The sequence below is a fragment of the Gossypium hirsutum genome, chromosome A04, assembly GCF_007990345.1.
Source record: "Gossypium hirsutum isolate 1008001.06 chromosome A04, Gossypium_hirsutum_v2.1, whole genome shotgun sequence".
NCBI lineage: Eukaryota > Viridiplantae > Streptophyta > Magnoliopsida > Malvales > Malvaceae > Gossypium > Gossypium hirsutum.
In genome coordinates this window covers 82,686,672-82,694,463 of record NC_053427.1, presented here as the reverse complement: position 1 = coordinate 82,694,463, position 7,792 = coordinate 82,686,672, and the positions used below count along the sequence as shown (strand labels likewise).

General features: G+C 28.9%; 1 pseudogene; it reads right to left on the bottom strand.

Annotated features, from left to right (window-relative positions):
- Window positions 1–3,134: 3,134 nt before the first annotated feature.
- Window positions 3,135–4,363, bottom strand: LOC107949380 (leucine-rich repeat extensin-like protein 4; annotated as a pseudogene).
- Window positions 4,364–7,792: the final 3,429 nt, after the last annotated feature.

Below are 7,792 nucleotides of genomic sequence, written 5' to 3'. Positions count from 1 at the left end.
GCTTAGAAAATTGATAACATTTTTCTTAGATTGGTTGAATTTAATTATTTACTTTGTTAGTTGATTAAATGAATTATATTCATCCATCCATCATAGTACTTCATACATGAATATTATCTTATGTTTTTATTTTTCCTTTTTGGGTTTACAAATATCACTTTATAGTTCCCAACTCTTTAAAACTAATTATTCCATATTTATTTTAGGTCAAATTAATGCATTTCAAGCTAGTTTTATAATTACTCGTTTAAAAATTCCTTAAAAAGAAGGTAATGTTTGATGTTTGAAAATTCGGGAAATTGTGCCCTACCGTGCTGGGTTTCGATTTCCCGTTTGTTCAAAATAATCGAACATTCCTTTAGAATTTCACTCGTGTTTTTCTAAATTCTAAAACAAGGCAATGTTTGAAGCTTGGAAATTCGGGGAACCGTGCCCTATCGTGCTGTGTTTCGATTTCTCATTTATTCAAAATAATCAAATATTCCTTTAGAATTTCATTCGTATTCTTCAAATTCTAAAACAAGGAAATGTTCAATGTTTAGAAGTTCAAGGAATCGTGCCCTACCGTGATGGGTTTCAGTTTTTTGTTGGACTAAATGATTGGGCATCCTGTTGTAATTTTCAATGTATAAATTTTAGGAAGTCGAAAATTTATCGTGTTCTTGACGGAATAAAGGATCGTGTCCTACCATGTTGGATATGATGCTGCATTCCTTTGAAACAAGAGAATTTTGACGATCAACTTGGGCTATTCAAATGTTTTCGAAGGAACCATATTTCAAAAATAGTTTCAAATCTCAGACATAAGGACAGTACTTAATCAATTTGGTACCAATTTTGGGCGTAGTGAGGGTGCTAATCCTTCATCATACGTAACCGGCTCTTGAACCTATTTTCTCAAATTTATGTAGGTCAAAATTGATTTAAATGGAATAAAATGTTTTATCAGGTGAACCAATCACACCTAAACAAAAAATTGGTGGCGACTCCACGTTTTGTTTTCAAAAAGTCGATTCCCCTTTTTAAATCTAAAAAAATGGTTTCGACATTGACCATTCCTTTATAAATTTCATCCCTATGTATTATCAAGTGATGATTTAAAATATATAAGTGAGTTGAAATTAAAATATGCGTAGGATTTAATAAAAGTATAATGGACACCCAAGCACTAGGAGAAAGATTGTATTTTGACATTTTTACTTTAAAAATGAGAAAATTAATCCAAGTTACATCAAAGAGCAAACTGCTCTTTCTATTAAAAATTTCATCAATTTTTACTTTTAAGTGATAACGTGACTGGCAAAGCAACCAGATAGCACTATGTGGAGTGCTACATGTACCTCATGTTGATATGATACATTTTTCCACATCAGCAAATATTTAAAATTTTAAAACATCTCAAAAATAATATAAGTTTTTAATAAATATTTAAAATTATTATCCAAGTTCAAATGAATCTAGACAAATGATTGTCCAAATTCATCCTAAACGTGGTTTTTGAAATAAATATAAAAATATTTAAAAACTATTAAAAATTTTAAGAAATTATGATTTTTTTAAATTATTAAAAATTATTTAAAACTATTAAAAACAATGTTAATAATAAACTAGTTGATTATAGGGTTGTTTCTTAAATAATTATTAAATAATAATACATAATTATACATAATTACATAAAGTTATTTAAAAGTTATTAAGAATTATAAGACATTGACAATTTAGGATCCTTTGATTAATTAAAAAATCAAATTGATATGTGTATATAAATATATTTGAATTCGTTAAATGTCTATCTATATAGTTTTTACAATTTTTAAAATATAAAAATTAATCATTATTTATAATTATTTATAATTCTTAATAATTTTTAATTAATTTTTTATATTTTATAATTATTAATAATTATTTAAAAAATTACTCTAAAATGAACGTAGACAAATGGTTGCCCAAGTTATTTGAACTTGGACAATTGTATGTCTAAGATCATTCTGGATGTTTGTTTATAATAATTTTTTAATAATTTTAAAAATTTTAATATCTTTAATAATTTTTAAACAATTCTCTATGCTTTTATAATTTTTTAGAAAACCGTGTTTAGGTTGAAATGAGCATGGATAATCATTTGTCTAATTTATCCTAGATGTGATTTTTTAAATAATTATAAAAATTATTTATTTTTATGATAACATTATTTTTTTTAAAAAAAATATTATCATGTCAACATGAGTTACATATGGCACATCACTTGTTAGTGTTTGGTTCCTTCGTCAGCTACATCAACATTTAACGGTAGCATTGATAAAATTATAAACAAAAGAATTAATTTACTCTTTGATCTAATATATAAGGGCTACTTTGCCCATTTTTTGAGTAGAGGAAGTAAAATGTAACCCAACTCCTAATACGATGGGCTCCATGGTACTTTTATCTAGCCCTATTTATCCTTTAATTTGAGGTCACTTATATAAAAAATTGAAAAATCAAATTATCACTTAATAACACATATAGATGAAATTTTTAATGGAAGAGTCAATTTACAATTTTCTCTAACATGCAAAGGTTAATTTGTCATTTTTAAAGTGGATGAGACAAAAAATTATCCAACTTTTTGTACACAGATTTTCATGACACTTTTACCTATCATAGTACGTTTATGTTTTTAATTAATATACATATATTATGACTACACAATCAATGATGAAGCCAAATTTTTTTTTAAAGGGTTGAATTAAGTTATATATTTTTATAAAAATTAAAATATAATTTTATTCTTGTATTGACTTATATTATTATAGTTTTCAAAAGAACTAAATTAAAATTCTAATAATTTTTGGAAGCGAAACTATAACTTATTACATATTAATTTAAAATTTATAAATTTTTAAAGATTTAAAGAAATAATTTACCATTTTAGAAGAAACCATGGAGCGGTAAACCCATTCCATTCACCCCTGTATGCAATATAATAGAGAAGGAATCTATTTATTTGTGCATTTGTTACCCTGAAGTTGCCTAGCCTATATGTAATAAATGTGTTTATATGTCAATCTAGGTTGGATTTGGTCCCAATCTACATGTAGTATAAGTATGAATATATTAATATAATTTATACTTGTTTAAGTCTGAACTTAAGTCTCAAATTTTATTCAAAATTTCTCATATAATATAGCATGATCTAAATATAGTCTGCTATAGGTATTAACACACTTCGTACACCTGTTTTAAACCAAATCATATTTTTTTAATAAAATACAAATATTTATGCCATTCTTAATTTGATATATTGTTAATGAAATGTGGCACATTAAGCTGTTCAAGACTCACTATCCCCCAAATTTGCTCCGGTAAAGTACCCAATAACTGTTTAAAGCTAACATAAAAAACAGTCAAAATTTTCAACCCCCAATTTGCTCCGGCAAACAAGATCGAAATCCATTGTTCATTAAAATAATCTCTTCAAGACCCGTCGTGTTCCCAAGACTTGCCGGCATATAACCGTGAAACTTGTTATTAGCTAAAACAATAACAGAAACCGGTGAGTTACCAAAATTATCCGGTAGATTAAATCTAAACCGGTTATGATTAATAAAAATAACATCCAAATCTTTATCAAAAAGCTCTTTGGGTATAGTTCCTTCAAATTCATTAAACCTCAAATCCAAAAATTTAAGTAAAGGAAGCTTAAGAATCACTTCAAGGAACTTACCGGTGAACCAATTGTTGCTAAGATCCAACTCGAACATCAGCTTCAACTTTATGAACTTATGTGGAACCGTACCACAAAACCTGCTCGAGTTGATATGAAACAATGCCAGATCGGTGAGTAACCCAAGCTCCTCCGGCAAGCATCCTACGACATCTCCATGGTTTAAATCAATACCGGCGACGGTTCTGATTCTCTTGTTATCAAGCGCTGGAGCACAGTACACACCAGTATCGTCACACACACCGGATCCAATTCAATAGGTAGTGAGATTAAACGGGTCGGAAAGAATCGCTTTTTTCCAAGCTTGTAAAGCTATATAAGCGTTTCTCAACCTCGGGTTTTCAAAAATCAGTGACGGGTCGAGGGTGACGTTCTCCCCTCTGTCACCGAACTCATCTCTGTAATAAAGCAGCTGTCGTTGCTTTATGTAATACACTTCCATGTCGGTAAGTCCGCCATGGCTGGAAACATAATGCTCATCGCATGAACATGAGGCTACAAAAACTGAAACTAAAAGAAATCTTTTTTAGCATTTTCATTTGGGATGAACTTGTGTTTTTCTTTGAATTTACTATAACAGTTGTTAGAGGGGAAGAGAGAAATAGAGAAGAAGAAAGAAAATGGAAATAAAATGAAGAAGAGAGAAGAAGAGATAAAGACATCTATTACATCGTGTTTATGTGGTATGCCTATTTCGTTGACATGTCATTTGTTTGATGGTAAAGTCAAGTTTACTATTAAAATTAGGATGATTTTTAAATAAATTGTAACTTTGATGGTGTTGGTAAAAAAAATTCAAACCTTAAAACCCCTAAATGTTTGAGAGTATTTCAAAAATTATGCCTATATATTATTATAGATTTAATTTTTTTTAAAAAAATATAAATTTAATTTTGGGAGAATATTTGATGCAGTGTTGGTGCATAAGTATTATGCACCATCAATTAATAATAAGGTGACACATCATCTAAAATAATAAATATTGAAAGAGTTTAAAAATAAAAATATATATTAGACAAAGCCAATAATTTTTTTAGGGGTATAGAGGTAGATATTTTAGACCAATCAAAATTCATCATTTGTTAATATTGTTTATCTCTAATAAGTTAAATTAAATTACTAAATAGATAAATTAAGAAATTAAATTCTTTTATAACACTTTCATAAAGAAATTATATTCTTTAAAAAATATTTTATCTCTAATTAATTAAATTAATATGAGATAAATAATAAATAAAAGAGTTTAATCATTGTAGAACACCCAAATGAAGAAGTTAAATTCTATAAAAATTCTCTTTTACTCTAACTAGAAGTATAGAAGGGGTGCCTCCAAGCCATTCAACCCACATTCATAAGTTCAAAAAGTCTAAAAACTCTTAGTAGAAATCTATGAAGAAACTGAAGAACTTGAAGAAATTTTGATGAATGTCATATCAGCTATGAAGAAAAGTCACCTTCCAATCCAATTCAACCAAAGAGAGGAAGCCAAAAGTTGTTATTAAAGAAAGCTGATGACGTCACGAACTAACTAAAATACAACAAAGGCAAGCACACCTATTAAATAGTAGTATAGCTACGGTGAGTCAAGAATATCGTATCCATTAGGACTAAAAGTACTAGCAATTACTATCTTTTTATTATCTAACCTATAAATTGAAGGAATTATTTTAAAATCTAATTTTAACTAAACTAATTACTAAACAACAGAGAGCAAATTGGGAAAATAATCGAAGAAAACTTATGAGAGAGACAATACCCAGAAAAGAATCCACCTAGACTTCACTTATTATTCCAAATCTGAATTAAACGATTTATTTATTTGACTTGATCTGTAAAAATCCCGAAATTATATTAATATCTCTTTCGAGAGTAAAAATAGCTGACTCTAGGTTGATTAATTGAAATCTCTTTCTAATTAAAACCCCTATTGTCGCATTAACTCGATCTATGGATTCCCCTATTAGATTTGACTCTAATCTGGTAGATTTATGTTGTCCTATTTCTAGAATTGCATGCAACTCCACTCAATTATACCGGATCTACTCTTAAATAGGGACTTTTGCTCTACTGAATAAACACATCAATCATGAATTAATATCCTGAAAACATTAAAAATGAAGGTAAGTAAACATAATTGAGATCAAGAACAAATATTTATCATGTAATTTAGGAAAATCAAATAATAAGATCTGCCATAGGTTTCATCTTCCCTTGGTATTTAGGGAATTTAGTTCATACTTGGAAAGGAAAATACCTCAAAAATAGGAAAAAAACAAAACATAAAGAAACCAAAAAACTTCTAAAGAAATTAAATGGAGATATTCAGTCTTAAAGTAGATCCTGCTTCTGAGTTGAGTCCGTTGGCATTCTTCGAGTAATTTCTGCGTTCTACTCTGCTTGCTCCCTTAGGTCCTCTTTTAGTATGTATTTATAGACTTTAGAATCCTCAGAAACCCTAAAAATTTACATTTTCTGTGTGTTTGGGAAATAGGGAGCGATATCGACACGGGCTACCACATGGGCGTGTGGCCAGCCCGTGTGGTTCACATGGGCGTGTGCTCGGCACGTGTAGGATTGGCTTGGTAGTGTGGATCCTTAAGACAACCCGTTTTGTCCGATTTTGTCCCCTTTTTCTCTCCTTTTGCTCCCCTATGCTCATCTAAGTATATAAACATGAAATTAAAGGATTAGGAGCACCAAATTCACTAAATTATGTAATAAATCATCCAAAAACATGCCAAGCATGGGATTAAAACATGTTACATTTATGGTTTATCAAATATCCCCACATTTAAGCGTTTGCTTATCCTCAAGAAAAATCCTCAACTCACAATTAAAATTAAACTTTCTCAATTCATAATTCTCATCAATAATATTTTATCATAATTCACAAATAATTACACATTGATAATTCAACTAAAAGAGCACTAAAGATTCAAACAATCCAAGTCAAACTTTTTAAAGCATGAAAACATAGGTATTTCCCCTTATCTAAATAATTACCTTTAATTCAAAACCGACAAGAATTAACATCCTCACTAAAGATTCATTCAATCACTCAAAGTGTTTAAGGTTCAAAAATTAAGCACTCAAAAGTCAAACATGAAAAGTTATTACCATAGGCTTGTATGAAAATCAAATCTTCACCACTATAAATGAGATGATACACAAATCAAAAGGTCTTTAAAGGGTTGTAATGGGGCTTGGGTTAAAGGTGTGGATAAAGGCTGAAAAAGAAGGTTAGAATCGAGATCGAATTGATAATTTACTCAACTAGAAAAATAAACTAATACTGAATAATTACATCAATCAAAATTATTAAAGAATAACACGAGCTTCTTCTCAGAATATGAAATTAACTACTTAAGCTCAAACCGGAGAACTAGTAATAATCAATATATATGTATATATATTTTCTGAATTTTTTTTTCTTTTCAAGAACAATGGATAATAAGAGAAAATTTAACAACTGAAACGAAAAGAACATAGTTAGGCAACTACCCAAATCAAATCTCGACAAAAAAGAGAGTCAATAGAATAGGAACAAATTCTCAACGAATCAAAAATGAGTTATAGATTAATATTAATGGGTAAATCAAGAAACGGTTTGTCAGGCTCAAAGGGGTTCACTAGGGGTTAATTATGAAGGTAGGCTTTTAATGGGATAAGTGGGTTAAAACCTAGGTGCCTTTATCATCTCAGTATATCAAATCAAAGGTGTGGTCTTAACATGTATAATCAAAGCAAGTTCTAGAATAACAAACCAATATTGACACACTCATAACCAATAATAAAGTAAGCAAGAAAAATGTATGATCTAAAGGCTCAAAATCTCACATAAATTATGGTTTTTGATGTCAATCTTGCAAATCTCAAATTTTAAGGTAATAACTAAATTTAGGGAAACAACTTAACAAATTTTAATTCTGAAAATAGACTTATCATGCTTGATTCTTTCATGTCTTAAAGTTTAAACAATCAATGCACAATTACCTATGAATTTAATCTAAAATGCATCAATGATAATCACAAATCAATAAGAATTCATTCTACTAGTAATCTGAGAAAATTACTTAAACATAGGAC